Genomic DNA, 20,405 nt, shown 5'->3' on the forward strand with positions numbered 1-20,405 from the left:
TCTCAAAAAGCTCTTCCGATGCCTGGAGCGCTCAGGGGGCGCACTCCAGTACCCCCCAGATCATGTCTCAATGATAGTGGTTGCGTGCTGCGCTCTCCACAATCTTGCGCTGGAAATGGAGGGATGCAGTGGACGACAAAGATGTAGACGCTGTGGCTGTAGCTGCACACAATGAATCCAGCAGTGAGTCAGAGGATGAGCATGCACAGGGAAGTGCTGAGGGAGTAGGTGCTGACCTGGGCATACTCCAGGGAGGGACACCCGGGAGTCTTTAATCCAATAAACCTTCAACTAGCACACCACATTTGGACCTCTAGGACAAGCCTGGGCTGCACGCTCTATACTTGATTCCTGAGTGCAAAATCTGCCTGGATAGCAACATTATCTAAGGGCCTTGTCAATAAAGCTGAATGTCCCACAAATCACTCATAACATTATTGGTAAACATCCACCTGCAGAAGAAAAAGGACCCTCAGCCATGGTGACATGTCTGAATTTAATATTATAACAAATGGAACTTAAGAAAACAAAATGACAAAGGTGTTCAACATCACAACAACTCATAAAGACCTCATTGTGGGCCAACACAAAAGCACCAGTGATAAACCCATGGTGTGCCTAAGGTGCCTTATGTTTACGTTTTCGAGTGCTATGTCTTGGTGCTGCCCCCTCGCTGGGAGTGGCATCTGAGACAGCCTGCTCACTCTGCTGCCCTGTTGGCCTCGATGACCTTGGCGGCCGTCCTCTGGCCCGTGGAGCCTGTGCTGGCCCCGCCTGGGAGGGAGCTGCCAGTTCCATAGCTGGCATCTCCCCAGTCATCGCAACCTCACAGGATGCAACGGTCACCGGCAGAGGGATGGAGGAGCTGCTGCCCTCATCTGGAGTGCCCTGAGAGGAGCCCACAGAGATGACAGGCAGCTGCTGTGCCAACGTGAGGTCACTTCACACCTCCCTGCTCACCGTGGATGGATGGGCACCGAGCTGGTACACTTGGCACCCAGACCATCTCCCACACTGGCACTGACCAGCTGAGGTCAATGCCGATGTGAGAGCTTGGTGGTCTGAGTGCATCCCCAGGAAACCTTGATTGGTCTCCTGGAGGAGCCTCTCTACGAGAGTCACCACTCTCTCCATGGAGGACGCTTGGCACTCGGACATGAGGCTCATTGCATCAGCAATGGTCCACGAAGACTCCTCCACCATGGACACCAAGCCAAGCATAGCCTCATGTTTCTCCCCCAGATGCTCCCACACACCCGGCCGCATTTCCTGCATTTGCTGCAGGGCAGACGACTCCAGAGGCACATCATCAGCCACTGACTGAGCATATGCCTGGTACCCTGCAGTCCTCCGACTGCTGGCACCATGGGCACTCTCTGTCTCTGTCAGCTCCTCCAGAGACTGTGAATTGCCCTCACCACTGTGCCTCAGGCAATATTCTAACTCCTACTAAGTTGCTAGTATCTGCGCTGGTGCCTGCCTGGCAGAGATGGTGTGACGCTGGTGAGACTTCAGGGCCCTCAGGTGTGAGAGGGGGGGCCTCTGCTGCTCTTCCTCCCAGCCCAGCTCCGCTGATGCTGAAAGGAAGAACAAGGACATTGGATCAGTTAAAGTGGAGACCACGTCAATGTGCATCCCTGTTCCCCGGATCATTATGCGCTCATCCTTCCATAAGCAATGGTCAAGCCATGTTGCAAACTTCAATCACTGAACATTCAGCACTGCCATGGCTGCTGGGAGAACAATGGTGACCTCACCGGTGGGCAGACATACCTGCCCGTGGCACCCCAGCCTCACCGACACAGGTTGATACTGAAGGCATGGTACCTCTCCAGATCTAGGGCCTCCTGCTCGAAGCGGCTGAGAATTGCCAACTGGGCCAGCCCTCCGCCAGTCCTCGCCCGTTCGGCGGCATTATGTGCATTCTTCTCCTGAAAAGGAGAGAAGAGCATTGATTAGTGCTACTTGTACCTGGATTCTCTTCGCGGACGGCCCGCCCCAACCAGAGTGGGACATTGCACGGCTCTAGTGTCTCCTCACCCCGCTGCTGTTGAACAATCACACAAAGATGCTCGGCCTGTCCCCCACCCCTCCCCCTTGGCCAAATGCTGCCTACATCACATTAGGCACCACACGGTCTAACCTTCCAATGCAAGGAGGCACAAGCATGAGGAGCACAGAGGGCAGCAGATCGATTGGTGCCACATCACCTTGAAGCTCCCCTCCCAGCATGTCATCACCCTGAATTTGACATGTCCTGGAGTTCCAGCACTGCTCCCAGGTGCAGCTCCTCCAGGTTGCCCCCAAAACAGTAATGTGGGTGTCCCTGTACCACATGCTGTGGGCGCAGAACCCATCTCTTCACCGCCCTCTCAGGGTGACCTCGCCATGGGCAATATCTGCTGGCCCACCCAGCGAAGGACACATGCTGTCAATGATTCAAAGCAGTTATTACACTCAGACTTGGGGTGGCACCAGGGGGCACCAGGAGGGAAAGCCAACCTGCTGGGTTAAGTGACCAATGCCAACATGGTACTCACCCTTCCCGAGCGCAACAGGTTGTTGAAGCGCTTGTGACACTGGATCCAGGTGCGCCGCACCACGTGACGGGAGCTCACTATCTCCACCACCTCCTCCCAGGCACGTTTGGTCATGTGAGGGGGGGGGGGGGGGGGGGGGGCCTCCTCCTCCCGTCCCTGGGGTACGAGGATCTCTCGCCATGTTGCCACCTCCTCGAGGAGGGCAGCAAGGCAATCATCTGAGAAACTAGGGGCACAGTGCCCCCCAGCCCTACCCTCTGCCTGGCCTGCTCACTAGCAGCGCCCTGGGGAGCCCTTCCACTGGACATGATTCACAGCCCTTGAAAGGCTGCAGCAGCTTTTTAAAACAGGCCGCCGGGTCACCATTGGACCTGATGGTCATAGCAGTCCCGCCACCGCCTGCCCACTCCCGCTGTCCTCGGGAGCCGCGGTGCACGCTGAGCGGGTCTGAATTAGCCCGTCCACGTAAAATGCCGGCGCAGACCCGATCGCAGGCGGCGATCAGGCCCGTGCCTGCTCGCACCTGCTCCTGCACGGCCCACCCAACAGGCAGAAAACTCTGCCCATGATTTCAGAGTGCCAGGCCAGTGAGGACCATGCTGCTTACTGAAATGTACTCTCAAAAGGGGGCACAGCAATCTGCCTGGCTAGCACACATTTCAGTCATCCTGTATGCCTTAAAGTAGCCTGCCCCTTTCAAAGGGAAGCTGTATTCATTGTACAGAAGTTGCTGCAGACTGTGCAACATTTTGAAAAAAGCAGTAGCATAGGAAATTGAGCAAAAGGCAAGAGGGGGAGCTCCCAGGTTTTCTGATGTGGTGCAGGAGGCATTAGTGCAGGAGGTGGAAAGAACGAGGGATGCAATGTTTCCACAGGGCACCAGTAGGTCCACAAGGCAAGCTCTGAGAAGTGTGCTCATGGAGATTAATTCCTGGAGGCTCTCCCCGACAACTTGGCAGCAGCACCAAAGGAAGTTCAAAGACCTCATGTGCGGTTAACATCGGTGAATGCAACTTCACATGACACCTGCTTTCTGCCACTCTCACATCGCTCACTGTACTGCAGCCCCATCTCTCACTAATCATTCATCCCTAGTGGTCAGGGCACATTCAGATACTCCGCCTCACCTTCATTCAACTACCAATGCTGCCAGCCTCACATTCAGTTCTCACTGCTTCAATGTACCTCCAGCTATGGCAGACACATCGCCAAAAAACATTGCAAAACACATTCCCTCGGTTCTGTTCTGCTCCCTCTTGAAATGGGTCACCTTGTCCTGCAAGAGAGAGACAGGTATGCCTGCATCACCCGAGACCACTGGAGGTGATGTTGCTCTCACCAGACTGACTCTGACAGAGGCCATCGCATCCAATGAAACCAAGAACATTGAGGATGATGGTATATGCTTACCTTATGCCCCATCTCAAATCTCACCTCACACTCATCCTGCCAGCTGGCATAAAGTGCAAGCTGCAGATGGTGTGACCATGGCACTCTTGCTTTCCACCCCACATGCTTCCCTCACCTCAACCCTGTCCTTTCACATTCTGCTTTCCGACACCAAGATCTGGCACCCAGCCAGCCACTGCAGCCTCAGGGGGTAGGGCGACAACTACACCTGACCTCTGATGAAGAAGCACTGTCACATGATCTGACAATCACAGTTGCCAGCTCAGATATTGGCAAACTTTAGAGCGAAGTAGCGAAACAAGAGCTTCAGAAGTGGGCTGCAGCCAGGTCAGGAAGAAAGGATCGCACATCCGGGAGAGTGAGGTTTCAGACAAATTCTTTTGTAGAGGACTCTGATGAGGACATTGATGGGGCAACATAGGGGAGAATGCTGTCACCAAAATCCTTGGTGTATTGACTGGACTGCCAGGCACTCTTGTCACTATTAATGAGCATGGAGGAATCCAGCTCTAAATTGGCAGTGGGCTTCACACAAAGCTTGGAGCCCATCCTTTCCATCATGGAAATGGTGGCCACCTCTATGACAGACCTATCCATGATGGCCAATGTCTCAGCCTCCACTGCAGCACAGATGAAGGCTGCCCAACCTCTCAGCGCTGCAGTGGAAGCTCAGGCAGAGGTCATGAGATCCATCCTTGCTGCGATGCAAGCTCAGGCTGCTGCCATCATAGCTGCAGGTCTCAGTGCTTAAAGGGGCTTGCAGGCTCTCACAGTAATCCAACAATCTGTGCTCCGGTGGTTTATTAGGATTGCTGAGGGGCCACCCTGTGGAAATTACAGTGTCTTTGTGGTGCATGAACCTGCTGTTCTCTCAAGATAACAGAACATTTGTCCACCCAGCACTAACAGTCTTCTAGTGCCCTTGCTATTACCCTTCAGCAAGCCAGCCAGACCTCTGTTGTGCATGCTGAGGGGGTACTGTCTGAAGTCAGATCCACAAGGCCTAGGGATGCTTGAGACTGGCCTGTAAAGCCATTTGCGACCCCTCAACTGAAAGTCAGCAGCCACCCATCAGCTGTGCTACAGTCACTGTATAGGAGCACTAGGCTAGGCAAAGGCACCCATAACACAGGCACTCAGGGAGTGTACAAGGGTGAATAATTCAGTTTTGTGTATATTGTTGGAAGTGTTGGCAGATAAAGTTGTTATAAATTATTTTTTTGTTGGCGACTTTTATTTCAGGACTTCAGCCAAGAGGACAATTTGATGGTACATAGCAGATGGATGGCAAATGGAAAATGGTGGACAATTGTGATGTGGAGCTGACATCTTAGTGGAACTAGTTCAGCGTTCATTCATGGACAGGCCATCCAAAACAAAAGGGCACAGGATCCCTCCTCCCTGCCTCCTTCTCCCCAGGTGGCCTCTGAATGCCTGGCACCAAGGACCATGTCCTCATGATAGTTAGCTTTTGGAGGATGCAGCAGACCACCATGTACCTGGACAGATGATCTGGTGAATACAAGAGGGTTCCCGGAGCAGTTCAGGCAGCAGAACCGTTCCTTCAGGATGCCAATGGTTTTCTCCACAATGTTCCTAGCTGCTGTATGGCTCTAGTTGTAGTTATGCTGTCTTGTGTTGTCAAGTGATGGAAGGGAGTCATTAGCTAGGTGTAGAGAAGGTATCCCTTGTCTCGCAGCAGCCAGAATCTGGTTCTTCATTGTGGCCAAAGATGGTGGGTAGAGGATGAATGTGTGATGGCTGCTGCCACAATGGTGGGCATTCACTGAGAGGATCTGGGTATGATCACATAACAAATAGACACTGACAAGATTGATAGCCATTGCAGTTAAGGAAAATCTCCCCATTAACAAGTGGGGCCCACAGAGATACAGGGTGCAGTCGATTGCAGCCTGAACTTTTCGGGATCCCATCAGCTTGGCAAATCCATATGGTCTCTCCTTCTGCTTCTCTCTAGTCAGTAAGAAGGTGATTAACCCCTCTCCTTCAGAAGGCCTCTGTCACCTTTCTGATGCCTTGATGGATGGCACACTGTGAGATGTTGCTGCTGTCACCTGCTTATGCCTGGAAGGATCCACTGGTGTAGAAATTTCAGTCAACAGGAACCTTGATTCTCACCCTGACCCTTCTGTACAGCTGCAGTCTAGGTTGTAGGAAGTGGAGCTTGAAAGGATCCACTGGCATAGAAATTGAGGCCGCTGGCAGCCCTGTCCTTGCCAGCTGTGAGGCTACAAGTTTGGTTGCAGGAGGTTGCACAGGTCAGTCACCATTTCCTTGTTGAAATGCAGGCACCTCGGATATTCAAAAAAATAAATAAATAAAATAAAATAAAAATACCTAGAAAAACTCAGCAGGTCTGGTAGCATCTGCGGAGAGGAACACAGTTAACGTTTCGAGTCCGTATGACTCTTCAACAGCACTAAGTAAAAATAGAAAAGAGGTGAAATATAAGCTGGTTTAAGGGGGTGAGTAGAGCTGGATAGAGGGCCAGTGATAGGTGGAGATAGCCAAAAGATGTCATAGGTAAAAGGACAAAGAGGTGTTGAAGGTGGTGATATTATCTAAGGAATGTGCTAATTAAGGGTAGAAAGCAGGACAAGCAAGGTACAGATAGCCCTAGTGGGGGCGGGGTGGGGTGAAGGGAAGGGATCGAAATAGGCCCTCTATCCAGCTGTACCCCCCACCCCCTTAAACCAGCTTATATTTCACCTCTTTTCTATTTTTTACTTAGTTCTGTTGAACAGTCATATGGACTCAAAACGTTAACTGTGTTCCTCTGCGCAGATGCTGCCAGATCTGCTGAGTTTTTCCAGGTATTTTTATTTTTATTTTTGTTTTGGATTTCCAGCATCCGCAGTTTTTTGCTTTTACCTCGGATATTCAGGTGGAGGTAGGAAAAATATTCCCTAAAGACTCAAGCTGAGTTGTTCACTCTAGTCACTGACTTGAACTTGAGTCTGACTTAAGTCAAATTTTTTTTGAATCATGATTTGATTTGACTTGGACAAAGTTGACTTGGTGGCCTTCCTTAGTCTAAAAGCAAATGGTATTTTTTTTAATCCCAGCACAATACAGCCCATCAACATTTCAGTACGAACCACAATATATGTAATCCGGCAAAGGTTTTGTTCTCCCCCTGCCTGATCCCACCCATTGTCATCATTGATTGGGTGCTTTAGAAACGGAACTGTCAGATTCGCAGCATCTCTGAAGAAGAGTCATACAGACACAAAATGTTAACTCTGTTTTTCTCTCTCCACACATGCTGCCAGGCCTGCTGAGTCTTTCCAGCATTTTCTGTTTTTAGGTTTGCAGCAGTGACTGGCTGAGCAGTTTGTCAATCAGGAATAGTCTTAAGCGCCAGATTCCTCGTTCCTTCCTTTCTCACTGACCTTGTGTGAGGAGAGGGCTGTTGTTGACGTTAGTGGAAACACCGGAGGTGGAGGACGGAACTCCAGCTCGTGTGTTAAATAAAGGGTCTTGACCCAGTTCCTGTCAGCGCGCACTGCACACCCCAAAGTAGACAAAACACAAAACACATGGTTGCCCCCGACCCAACTCTTCCATTCTCCCACCACCACCCCAGCCCAAACCAAGCTTTCCACTGCCGGGTTCCTGAATAGGAGAGAGGGTCATGGAGAGAGGGACAGAGAGAGAGGGACAGGAAGAGAGGGTCATGGGAGAGAGTGACAGAGAGAGAGGGACAGAGAAAGAGGGACAGGGAGAGAGGGTCATGGGAGAGAGGGACAGGGAGAGGGACAGAGAGAGAGGGACAGGGAGAGAGGGTCATGGGAGAGAGGGACAAAGAGAGGGACAGAGAGAGAGGGACAGGGAGAGAGGGTCATGGGAGAGAGGGACAGAAAGAGAGGGACAGAGAGAGAGGGACAAGGAAGAGAGGGACAGGGAGAGAGGGTCATGGGAGAGAGGGTCATGGGAGAGAGGGACAGAGAGAGGGGGCAGGGAGAGAGAGTCATGGGAGAGAGGCACACAGGAGAGAGGGACAGAGAGAGGTGGACAGATAGAGAGAGGGACAGGAAGAGAAAGACAGGAGAGAGGGGGATGGCGACAAGGAGAGAAGGATGGCGGGGGTACGGGGACAGGGAGGGGGAACAGAGGAGTGAGGGACAGGGAGAGAAGGATAGGGAGTGAAGGAAGGGAGAGAGGGAGACGGGGACAGGAAGAGAGGGACAGAGGGAGGGACAGGGGGAAGAGGAACACAGAACAGGGACAGGGAGTAGGAACAGGGTAGAAGGGGAACAGGGGAGAGGGGCAACAGGGGAGTGGGATAGAAGAGAGGGACAGTGGGAGGGACAGGGAAGAAGGTCCTCAGAACATTCAAGCAAAACCTCAACACTGTTACAGGTATTACGTAGCAACTGCATTGAATGCTGAAATGTTGAGGTCACCTAGGTAATTGCTTGGTGACTAATGCCTGTATTGCTCTCGCGAGCTATACACCAATTATGTCATCACCAAAAGTCATCTCATTTTGTTATATAAGTTATAAAAGTTTGGTCACAAAGAGAACACTGTCTGTAAAGGATGTGGAACGAAGGTGGTTGATGGTTCTGTGATAACAGCCATTTTGTTTCCCACCTAAAAAGCCATCCTGAAAAGTAAATTTTAACGTCACTTTTTTCACAAACTAAATGCAATTTTTACTTGTGCTTATACTTGGAGAAACGTTACTCTTTTCCGAATACATAGTTCTGAATGCATTCAGAAACTTTATTAGTTGTTATATTGGCCATGATTTCCTGTGCCCAGCTTCAGGCATGTTCAGTGACGTGAGCGGATAATATAGCATGGTCAGTTTCACGACAGCGTGAAATCAGTTTGCGATCATCCACTCAGCCCGCCGGTGGCGTACTCTGCCCCCAGACATCAGCAACCTCATTGAAATACATCAGTATTTCATTATTTGGCCTGCCCACCGGAATGTACCCCACTGCGTTGTACCCTCATGTTGGCAGGAAAGCATGCTGGTGTAGAATACGTCTTGACAAGTGTGACGTGCAGAAGTCGGGACTTCCCACCAGGGCCTTGCTCACATCACGGACATCCGAGGAGCAGAAGATGCTGGAGCCCAGCTGGATTCCTGGAGGAATGCCCATGGCATGCTGGGTGGACATGGCTCTGCTGCGAAGCAGCTCATGGAAGTTGAAAAGTCACGGTTGATGCTCACAACGGATGATGGCCGACTCCAGTGCGCGCCCGCCAACCGAAATATCGTGCGAGTGCGTGATGGCTCACCCGACGTCAAGTCAAGTCACGGGCACCCGCCGCCAAGCTAAAAATTCTCCCCTCTGTGTATTCCCCTCTCTGCGGTTTGAACTCTATTTTCTTATCATGCTAAAGCCCAAGAGGGACTGGAGCTTAGGCCCCTATAACAGAAGCGGGCTTCCCCCTGACAGGACAGAAAATTCCTCTTATTCCTTGGCAGGACGCAGCCCTTTGCAATCCAAAAAATTAGCAAAACTCCTCCAAGGACACAGCACAGTTCTTCCACAAATGTTGCATCAACACAGGCAAAGCAAAATCATCTCACCTAGAAGTTGGATGGTTAACCATTTAAGTAATGCTAGCAGGGTGTCCCTCACTTCAGCTGGGAGTGATTATGAGAGTGGATTAAGTGGACCGCCATGATCCAGAATGGCAGATTTGTATGCCAGGTCTGCAATAGAGGCTGACTGACAATCTGCGCACTCTGCATGCAGCTGTCACACGCACAGCAGGCATGCGCTAGTGCCCTGTCAGTCAGGGCCTAGCAGTGTGGGCTGCACAGGAGGTGTACAGAAGCCTCCGGCTCCCCATTGTTTCACTTCAGGGCTTCCATAACACCAGTGGTACTGTGGAGCCCAATTTCACGGGCCATGGCCAGAATTTTCCATTCCCATTGGCATCGGGCATCATGGCAGGTGTGGGCGTAAAATATGGCGAGGAGGCCAAAAATCAGTTTCACACTGTCGTGAAACCAGCTTGCAATCATCCGCTCCACCCATGGGCGGCTACCTTTCTATCTGCCGCTCATCGGGAATGTCATTTTAACACATCTGCATCTAATTATAAGCCCTATTCACCAGAATCATCGCCCCACGTCAAATTTACCACCCATGTCAATGGGAAAACATGCCAGCCCAGAACACATCTTGATTGCAGAAGTCGGGATTTAAAGTTCGGGCCTTGCTCACATCGTGGACATCCCAGGAGTAGAAGATGCCGGAGCCCTGTAAATACTGGACCGAGGAGGAACACGTGCATCGCATGCTACGTGGATTGTCATGGACGTGGCTCCACTGTGAAGCAGCTCACGGAAGGTGGAAGGTCTGCTTTGATGTCTGGGGTCTGTTTCAGGACGTCAGGTTTAGGCCATGGGCTGCTATGGATGATCAGCCTGGGGGTGCGGATAGGAAGGTCCAGCTGGAAGGCGTATCGGGGGTGGTGGGTGAGGAAGGTTTATGTTTGACTGGGAAAGGAGTGTGTACCGGCTTGGTGAGGTTAGGAGGGGGGAATAAAAAGTGTCGCGGGGAGGGGTTGAGATTGTGAGGAGGGAAATGATGGTGCCCGGGAGGTGAGGTTGGAAGGCGGGGAACAAAGGTGTTGGGGTGGAGGGAGTAAGGAGGGGGTAACTGGGGAAAATGCGGTAACTGGGAAGGTAGGTGTAAAGGGGGAGGAAGGTGTAAGGGAAGTTTGAAGGGGGGAAAGAGTTTGGAGAGGGGAAGGAGTTCGGAGGGGACAGGACTTTGGGAGAAGGAAGGAGTTTGGAGGTGGGCAGGAGTCCAGGGGGAAGAAAGAGTCTGAAGGGTGGAAAGTTTCCGTAGGAGGAAGGAGTCAGGGGGAAGAAGGAGCCTGGAAGGGGGAAGGAGTCCAGGGGGAGGCAGGAGTCTGGGTGGAGGAAGGAGTCCAGAGAGAGGAAGCATTCCAGGGGAGGAAGGAGTCCAGAGTGAGGAAGGAGTCCAGTGGGAGGAAGGAGTCCAGGGGGAGGAGGGAGTCCGAAGGGTTGAAGGAGTCCAGTGGGGCAAAGAGCCTGGGGGAGGAGTGAGTAATGGTCAAGGAGGGAGTAAGGGTCGAAGAGGGAGCAAGGGTGGAGGAGGGAGTAACGGGGGGGTGATGTCCAGGTGAATGGCCGAGGGAGGGGCCTGTGGAGTCAACGACTGACTCCTGGGGAGTGAACTGAGGGTGGACATAGTAGGAGGGAATGGTGAGTATGAGAGGGAGCCGTAGGGTTGGAGGGTGAGGGTGCAATGGTAGCGGTAGAAGGGAGCGTGAGGGTAGGTGGTGGGGACTCGGAAGCAGACACAGACCCTAGGGATGGGAAGGCGGAGGTCTGAGTGGTCAATGTGGATGGGGGTGGGATTATAAGGAACATGCACATTCACCCTGACATCCTGGAAAGGGTTCTGGTTGGTAGGCGACAGTGGGGAGGTGGAAAGTGATGCCGGGGGCAGGGATCGACAGTGATGCGGAAAGGACATGGGTGACTGGGGAAAGGGGATGGCGGAACTGAAAACAAACTACAATAACCTTGCTTCTGAAATCGAAAGTGAGCAGAGCCTCGTGCTGGGTGGGCGCAGGTGCTGCTTGGGAGTGTGATCAGTGGGTGGGCGGAGATGCAGGTCAGCTCAGATGGACAACTGAAAGCGAACGCCAGCAGGCAGCATTGAAAATGCTCAGGACAGAGAGATGAGTGTGATGGAGGAAGGGTCTGTGTGTGTGGAAGAGTGCTGCACTAGACTCCTACAGGCCCTGTCACACACACACACACACACACATCCCCCTCCAGAATCACACATGGTCCAGCTGCGTACAGCTAAACTGTTAGTGGTGGGGAGTGGGGGTGGGGGATGCAGGAGGAGGAATCGTGAAGCCTATAAATGCAGCTGAAAGACACCATTACACATTTATCAGTGAAAGTGAATATATTTTCCAATTATAAAGTGACAAGATGTGTTCACTCATGAAACCACTTGTAATCAGAAATTCTTAACTTTTCTGGGCCTACCACTTCTTCAAGGTGCTGTCCTGACATTCGCAGCAGGGGTGGAGACAGCCTGTGCAAGGGTTGGCCCTGTTGCCTCTGATGACTTTGGTGTGTGTCCTCTGGAGAAACGAGGCCTTAAGGGCCCCGGTTCGCCTTGGCTGTCCTCCTGTGGGCTAGCTGCTCCCTCTGCGGTGACAGAGGACGAGGTTGAGGGGCTTGCAGGCAAAGGGGGCATGGAGGGAGAGGACAGCCCCTGAGGTTCCTGAGTGGATGACCTAGGGGTGTCCAGCTGCTGGTCCCCCTCCTTCGGATGCCTGAGGGCCCTGCCTGATCCCTTGAGGGGAAGGAGCATCTGCAGGGACATCGAGGTGCCCAATTTCCCTCTTGCATTGCCACTGCAGGAACTCATCCATGGCTACCGCGATGGAATGGAGGTCTCCACATTCTGCTGGACCAGGGTCTCCATGGTGTCCACCATCCTCCCCATGGAGACCTCCATACGCGCACATGTGGGCAACATTTCATCAGAGACCAGGCAGATGCACTCCTCCGACTCGCATGCCACTCTGCTGAGGGCTTCCAACAGTTCTGCATGTTCCCACGCCTTCTGCTGACTTTCCACAATGAGCTGGAAGGCCAAATCCAGAGGCTCATCATCTGACACGCTCCTGCCAGATGCCTCTTTCCCAGCAGTCTTCTAAGTGCTGGAGAGCTTGGCTGAACCTGCCTCCTCCTGCTGCAGACACATGTCTGTGTGGTGACCACCAGATTGTGAACCCAAGTCTGCTCTAGATCTAGGTCCTACCAAGGTGTGTGTCCCTGCACTGGTGCAGGGTGTGGGTAAGTGCTGTGATGGGTCTCCCAGGCTGCTCATTTCCAGCTATTCAATGGAGGAGGTGCCCTGGCTGGAGCTGAGGACCTGGATGGAGTTGAGGGACTGGCCGGTGGAAGGAGCACTCACAGTTGCGTTGAGAGAGGGATGATGTGGTGCAGGATCCTCACGTGGGTGTTCGGCACCGACCTCACCATCGCCGCAGGCATAGTACACATCCTCACCAGTCAGCGTGATGGCACGCTCCCCAAAGTGAGTGAGGGGTCTAATGTGGGCCACTCCACCCCCGGCCTGGGGCCTCTCCCTGCTGTTGTGAGCTAGTTTCTCCTGCATGAGAAGAGAAGGGGAGAGTTTGAGCAGGACGCATGACACTGCGTGGAATGTTTGTGCGGTGAGCAGAGCCATGGACAGGATGAGGACGTGAACTCCAGAGGATATGAGCCTGATAGAGATGTCAGGGTGTGTGTGAGAGTTAATGGTGTTGTCCCTTGAGGTGAGAGATCCTTGTGGATGTGTGATGGGTTTGTGTGTGTGAGTTGAGAGTGATAAGAAGACCATAAAACCATAAGACGTAAGAGCACAAGTAGGCCATTCAGCCCATTGAGTCTGCTCCGCCATTCAATGAGATCATGGCTGACCTGATAATCCTCAACTCCACTTTTCTGCCTTTTCCCCATAACCCTTGATTTCCTTACTGATTAAAAATCTGTCTCTCTCAGCCTTAAATATACTTAACGACACAACCTCTAAGGCCTCTGTGGTAAAGAATTCCACAGATTAACAACCCTCTGAGAGAAGAAATTCCTCCTCATCTCTGTTCTAAATGGGTGACCCCTCACCCTGAGGTAATGCCCTCTGGCACTAGACTCTCCCACAAGGGAAACAACCTCTCAGCATCTATCATGTCAAACCCCCTAAGAATTTTATATGTTTCAGTAATGTTGCCTCTCATTCTTCTAAACTCCAAGGAGTACAGGCCCAACTTACTCAACCTTTCCCCATAAGAAAATCCCTCCATACCCATAATCAACTTAGTGAACCTTCTCTGGACTGCCTCCAATGCCAGTTTATCTTTCCTTAGATAAGGGAACCAAAATAGTTCACAGTATTCTAGATGTGGTCTAACTAGTGCCTTGTACAGTTTTAGCAAGACTTCCTTATTTTTATACTCCATTCCCTTTGAAATAAAGGCCAACATTCCATTTGCCTTCCCTATTATCTGCTGAACTTGTATCTTAGCTTTTTGGGATTCATGCACGAGGACTCCCAAATCCCTCTGTTCTGTAGCTTTCTACAGTCTTTCCCCATTTACATAATATTCAGCACCTCTATTCTTCCTGCCAAAATGCATAACCTCACATTTTCCCACATTATATTCCATCTGCCAAGTTTTTGTCCACTCACTTAACCTGTCTATATCCCTCTGTAGACTCTTTGTATCATCCTCATCACTTGCCATCCGCAAACTTGGCGATAGTACATTCACTTCCCTCATCTAAGTCATGAATATATATTGTAAATAATTGTGGTCCCAGCACTGATCCCTGTGGCACTCCACTAGTTACAGGTTGCCATCCTGAAAATTCCCCCTTTATCCCAACTCTCTGTCTTCTATTAGTTAGCCAATCCTCTATCCATGCTTACATACAACCTCCAACAACATGGGCTTTTATCTTATTAAGTAGTTTTATGTGCGGTACCTTATTGAATGCCTTTTGGAAATCAAATTATATTACATCTACTGGTTCCCGTGTATCTATCCTGCCTGTTACCACCTCAAAAAATTCTAATAAATTTGTCAGGCATGACTTCCCCTTCATGAAGTCATGCTGACTCTGCTTGATTATATTATGCATTTCTAAATGCTCTGCTATTACATCCTTTATAATAGACTCTAACATTTTCCCAATGACGGATGTTAAGCTAACAGACCTATAGTTACCTGTTTTTTGTCTCCTTTCCTTTGTGAATAAGGGCTTTCCATTGGCAGTTTTCCAATCTTCTGGGACTTTTCCAGAATCTAAGGATTCAATGCATCCATTATTTGTGTAGCTACTTCCTTTAATATCCTAGGATGCAACCCATCAGGTGCAGGGGATTTATTGGCCTTTAGCCCCATTAGTTTCCCTAGTACTTTTTCTCTAGTGATAGTTATTATATTTATTTCCTCCACCCCTTTTGCTCTTTGATTATTTAGTATTTTTGGAATGATATTAGTGTCTTCAACCATGAAGACTGATGCTTTGTCCCTTCCTGTCACACTCTGGGTATCAATACCTTGTAAGGAACATATCTTTTTATTTCTGTTAGACTGTTGTAAAGAACAAGACTGGAATTTTACAGCCCCATCATGGGCGGGACCCTCCACGGGCGAGGCGGCGCCCCAGCCAGAAGTCCAATGACTTGCGGTGGGACCAGAAGATCGCAGCAGTGGGTGGGCGAAGAAAATCCCGTCGCATATCTTTTAATTTCTGTTGAATTGTGGATTAAAATTACAATGGCTGCAGTTTGAAAGACATGTCCACTGGAATAGGATGAGTGATATATACAATGTTCCGTCCTGGCACAGAGTGTACCATGAAAGATAGGATGGTGCCAGAAACGAGTCCTGGACGAAGGGAGCTGCCTGGCAACAAAAATTTAATTGGGTCCTGACCAGGTGACCAGGTTTTGTGCGAGAAGCAGTGCAGCTGAATAGCTCCTAGCCTGAAAGGAACAAGACCTAAAACCTGTTTCTATTGTGTACGGAAGATTCCAGTAATTCTACAATAAGTTAGCTGGCTTTTTCTCCTCCTATCTCAAAACCTGTTCTCCCTGAAAACCCCTGTCAAGAGGCAAAGGGGAAAATCACTGTTAGAGGCATTGAAAGGCAAGTGCGCACCCAGTGAACTAAAGACTGAAAGGAATTTGGAAGGCATTGATCAAAATCAACCCTTCGACTCCTGTACTCTGGATTGGTGCTATTGGCCTGTTTTAACCCACCCTTAAAATCCATGTTTTGTGTGTCTTATGTGTCTTGTGTTTGTGTGTGTGTGTGTGTGTGTGTATAGGGATTTAAGAAAGAGGTAGAGTTTAAGCTATAGGGTTAGAAGTTAGCAGTTCATATTTCTTTCTTTTGCCACTGATCAACAACAGTTTGTTCAATAAACAGTTATTTACTTATTAAGTTTACAAACCTGGTGCTCATATTCTGTTAACCTAAATTAAGCAGTTAGGTAGAATTGGGGAATTCTGGTGGTTTGGTCAAACTTTTCACTTTTGTCGCGGCTCGGGGAACTGTGGGGCTTGATATTACAATGCACTATCCCCAGTGATTCGTGACAACCCCTAAATAGTTGCCCTGCAAGGCTGCCTTATCCTTTTGCTTTGTTAGCCTACGTATCCCCTCTCCAGAACCGTCCACCCACCTATTTATTTTAAAGCCCTCTCTACAGCCCTAGTTATTCAATTCGCCAGGACACTGGTTCCAGCACGGTTCAAATGAAGCCCTTCCCACCAGAACAGCTTCCTTCGACCCCAGTACTGGTGCCAGTGCCCTATGAATGGAAACCCATTCCTCCCACACCAATCTTTGAGCCATGCATTTAACTCCTTGACTTTATTTATCCTATGCCAGTTTGCCCGTGGCTCACGTAGTAATCCTAAAATTATTACCTTGGAGGTTCTGCTTTTTAATTTAGCTCTCAAATGTTCAAATGCTTTCAGCAGAGCCTCCTTTCTAGTCCTATTAATGTTGTTGGTACCAACATGGATGACAACAACTGGATCCCTCCTCTCCCATTCCAACTTCCTCTCCATCCCTGAGGAGATGTCCTTAACCCTGACACTGGGCAGGCAACACAGCCTTCGGGACTTACGCTCATGGCTGCAGAGAACAGCATCTATCCCCCTAATTATACTGTCCCCTGCCACTACTATGTTCCTATTTCTTCCCTTAACTTGAATGGCTCCCTGTACCACAGTGTCGTAGTCAGTTTGCTCATTCTCCCTGCAGTCTCCCTGTTCTCATCCACACAGTTTGCACAAACCTCATAGCTGTTGGACCATTGCAGGGGCTGAGGATCCTCGAATGCTATCCACAGGGTCCCCATACCTGCTTCACCTACAGTTACACCCTCCTGTCGCTGATCATAGACCAAATTTGAATTACCTAATCTGATGGGTGTAACCGCCCTCTGGAGCAAAGTGTCCAGTTAACTTTCCCCCTCCCTGATGTGATGCAATGTCTGCAGCTCGGACTCCAGCTCCTTAACTCGGATCCAAAGTTCCTCGATCTGCAAACACTTATTACAGATGTGTTCACTCTGGATTACCTTGTTGTCCAGCAGCTCCCATATGCTGCAGCTGCAACACATCACCCATCCTGCCATCGCTATCGTATTTTATTTAATTACTTAATTAATTACTCTAGTATCCCTGCTCTTTACACTTGAAGAATCCCCCGCTCTTTACATTTTATTGTAATTTTTTTTACACACCAGTATCGATCTTATACTTAACAAACTTTTTTTAAAAAAAGAGAAAAAAGATAAAAAAATCTAAGGACCTAAACGCAAACTAAAGGCCTTAGTTTTACTTTAAAGACTAGAAATACTCGCCAATCCTACTCACCAATCAGCTGCTCTCCATGCCCTTTAATGGTCTCTCACTCTTCTCACACTCTCTCAGTGTTTAAGGCCCTGCTGCTCCTCTCACTGTTAATAGCCCCACTGCTTTAAAGTGATTTACTGAGGCAGAACGGATGAGAGCATTCATTCTCTTCCTGCACTGGATGGCTGCCCTCTTTTGCAGGGCTTTGGCACTGACAACCACAGCCACCACCTCCCATGCTGGATTGGTGATCTTGCTTGCTAGTCTTTGCCCAGAGCCGGGGTAGAGGACATGGCAGTGGGCCTCTACTGCATCCAGTAGGCGCTCGAGGACAGCGTCGCTAAATATGGGGACAGCATGTTTCCTCCCTTTGGTAGCCATCAGTTTGCAGCAGTTTCCTATCTCTTGAAAAGTGCTAGCTCTGTGCAGGGGCGGCCTTTAAATATGGCACCCAGGTTACTGAAGGCCTGAGGTGACGGCGGGGCAGGAGAATCAGAGGCCACCACGCCAGTGACCTGGCGTGTTTCCTGGGAATGAATTATTAATGAGGCAGGACATACCAGGAACAGAGCTATATGGCGTGATAAGCCGCCATTGCGGCCGGTGGGTAAGGCATCCTTTTTCCCACCCACTACCGCACTTAGTGAAAATCTGGGACAATTCTGCCCCATATTTTTACATCAGAAAGATATTGGCCATCTAAATAAAAACAACAAAAGAATTGATGATTGACTTATTGGCCTTTTGTTGTTTTCTGGCGGGGGAGTTTGATTTCACAAGACTGCTTTCTCTTTTCAGAATCATAAAGGGGATAGGTTGTATTCCCTATTTAAAAGACATCACAAGTCTCCAGCAGGAGACTGGTGGAATTTCTTGAGAAAGAATGTCAATGTCTATTTTCAGGCATTGGCACGATGGAGGTCATTGTACCTTATCTCGTCTGGAGGGAAATCCATGGGATCAGCTGAAATGCTCATTTCACACCCTGTCCAATATTACTCTCCGTTGACTCACTGAAGAGTAAAATCAGATGGGATGTGAAACCAGCAATGTGCCCAATGAATCAGTCTCCCAACAAGTGGGTTAGGCTAAAATTGTCACCGCAAGTTACAGTGGGAAACTAGGAGAAACACTATGGATTTCTCTGAAGTGTTTTCATTTCTGGGTACCCATAGGAAACATAAAAAGAAAATCAACCAAAACTCACAGTAACAACTGAAAGATGTGCCCCATGACCACATACTACAGCAACAGCTAAAAATGGAAGAATTTTTGCTTTTCCTGGGTGTCAAATGTCCTGGGAACATCATGCCCTGCACATTTAAATGCCTTCCAGCTCATCAGAAGATGGAAACATTTAATCCAGCAGGAATAGTTTTCATGAAATGAGTATGCGATTGTTGCTGTTTTTATGTGTCCTGGGGCTGCTGCCTGGCTGCTGATTCTTCTGTGTTTTGAAGAGTTCGTTCCCATTATCTCCATAACTTCACGAAGGCTGATACCCTGTCCCCTTGATTAGTTAGTATTCTCTGTGCTGGGGTGTATCTCACAATGAATCTAGAGTACATGTTGAAAAGATTGGGTAATATATAACATACCTTGTCTCACTCCTCTTCTGATCGTTGTCCATTTCTGAGCTCATTAACAACTTTTAATATGTATTATTGTTTCCAGTAAAGATTCCCAATAGGTCGCGTACCATGCCATCAATTTCATCTATCGGCAGCATATAGTTATTAATTTTCAAACTTTGGTCTGTCAAATACTTTCTCACAATCTATGAAATGTAGATACACTGCTCACTTCATTTCTATTGCTTGTTTCTCAAACTGAATGCTCCTTTGGGTGTCACGCTTGGCTCAGTAGTAGCATTCTTGCCTCTGAGTGAGGATATGATGGGTTCAAGATTCGCTCCAGAGACTTGAGCATATAGTCCAAGTACTGCACTGTAGGAGGTTCTGTCTTTTGGATGAGATTGTTATACCACCAGGAATGTGTTTTCTCATGTGAAACATGAGAAGAAGAGTACAGGAGTTTTCCTGCTGTCCTGGGCAATATTTTCCCTGAACTGAAACAAATTATCTGGTCATTATTTCATGGCTGTTTGTGGGACCTTGCTGTGTGCAAAATCGGTTGCTGCATTCCCTAGATTATAACAGTGACTACACTTTAAAAAGTACTTAATTGACTGTAAAGTGCCTTGGGGCATCCTGAGGTCAAAAAAGGTGTTAAATAGATGCAAGACTTTTCCTTTCCTCTTTGTCAAAGCAAGGTATTCCTGCCTTCATCCTCCAACCTTTTTCCTTTTTATTTGTTTCAACATATACTCTGAATTTGTTTATGTGAAGCAGTCAGGATGAGTTAGGAGTTGGACTTAAGATCAATGTAAAATTGATAAACAATTTGAGGTGTGCCAATGATTGTACTGATTTTGGATACAGAGAAAAAGAATATTTGAGAAGTTGCTTTGGAATATGGATTGAAAATAAATGCTAGAAGGACAAAGTCAATGGCCATCATAAAAAAGAGAAGCAACTAAAAATTGGCCAGGTGATTTCGCAGTCTAGGAATCTTGCCGATTGACAAAAGTAGAACCCACCTGGAGGTCCAGCCCTGGGCCATAGCATTCATCAAGGTCCAGCCCCCTTGCAGAGGTCAAATCAGCATCTTTTGAGGGGGCCCAGCACTGTCCCATGAAGCAGGCATCTTCCACAGGATTTTCCCTGGCTTGTCGGCACCTGAGATGCACACCTGGTGACATGGGCATCTGCCATTGTTAATGAAGTGAACTGGTCCAGAAATCAAGGCTGGTTCAGTGCTCATGACCTCGGGAAAATATCATTCCCAACCCACCACTGGCAGCAGGGTTCACACTCTATCAGAAAATCAATGCTTTTTGTCCTTGCTGAAAATATCAAGTCTGCAACAAATTTATAGATTGGAGGGTTAGAGATTCTGGAAAATAAATCCCAGGCCACAAAATTTGGCTACAAAGCATTAAGATTTTCAGTGTAATGAGTGATATTTTGTC

The sequence above is a fragment of the Cetorhinus maximus genome, chromosome 2 (genome assembly GCF_964194155.1).
Source record: "Cetorhinus maximus chromosome 2, sCetMax3.hap1.1, whole genome shotgun sequence".
NCBI classification, from domain to species: domain Eukaryota; kingdom Metazoa; phylum Chordata; class Chondrichthyes; order Lamniformes; family Cetorhinidae; genus Cetorhinus; species Cetorhinus maximus.